The sequence below is a fragment of the Neovison vison genome, chromosome 6 (assembly GCF_020171115.1).
Source record: "Neovison vison isolate M4711 chromosome 6, ASM_NN_V1, whole genome shotgun sequence".
Classification (NCBI taxonomy): domain Eukaryota; kingdom Metazoa; phylum Chordata; class Mammalia; order Carnivora; family Mustelidae; genus Neogale; species Neogale vison.
The window spans coordinates 10,797,338-10,798,145 of record NC_058096.1 but is presented as its reverse complement, the minus strand read 5'-3'; positions in this window follow the sequence as shown (position 1 = coordinate 10,798,145).

Genomic DNA, 808 nt, shown 5'->3' with positions numbered 1-808 from the left:
TACTAGGTTCTCTGTTGCAAAAGATCACTTTCTCCCTGAATATGGGCTCCTTTGGAATCCCCTCTGCCTCCCTCCTACGTGCTCTTTACCTGCCTGTCATGTGCCTTTGTAAAAGGAAAGTCCAATGAAGTTTAGATAAAGGGCACAATTCCGATTTGACCTTGAGGCAATGGGGGGCTGCCTAACCACTGGATGTAGTCTAGTGCCTACGGGCTTTGCTCCTTGTACCAAGTCTATGCAACCCCTTCTTGTTATAATGAGGGCATTCTCCCCAACATGAATCGACAGAGCCCTAACAACACAGGCGAGATGATCCCCACAGAGGGTGTGGACTTGGAAATGATACTGGCATATTGACCTTCTTACCAGGAAGTGTGGACTGGTGATGTCATGACCCCCAACCTCCAACAGTCTTTGGGTGGCCAGATCATTCGAGTTGTGGATCTGCGCAGGCGTTTTTATGCCTACCACTTTCTTCCCTTTGGTGGAAACCCTGAAGAGGGAGACTCTTTGGAGACATAAAAGAGATCACTTCAGTTCTTCAGAAGATCGTCATCTTGCTATGAAGATTTGCAAAGATAAGATATCTGGAGAGAAAAAGTACTAATACATTGAATTGTCATATAAGCTTTTTGAGTTAGGAGCTGAAGAGATGCCACACAGGGATATGATCAGAACAAAGGCAAATCGGTCCAGAATGTTTATTGAAGAGAAACCTGGGATCCACTGTTGACACTTGCCCCACTAACTTCCCCTCAAATATTCAGTCAGTCACCAGATCCTACGGATTCTATCTCTTGACACTCCT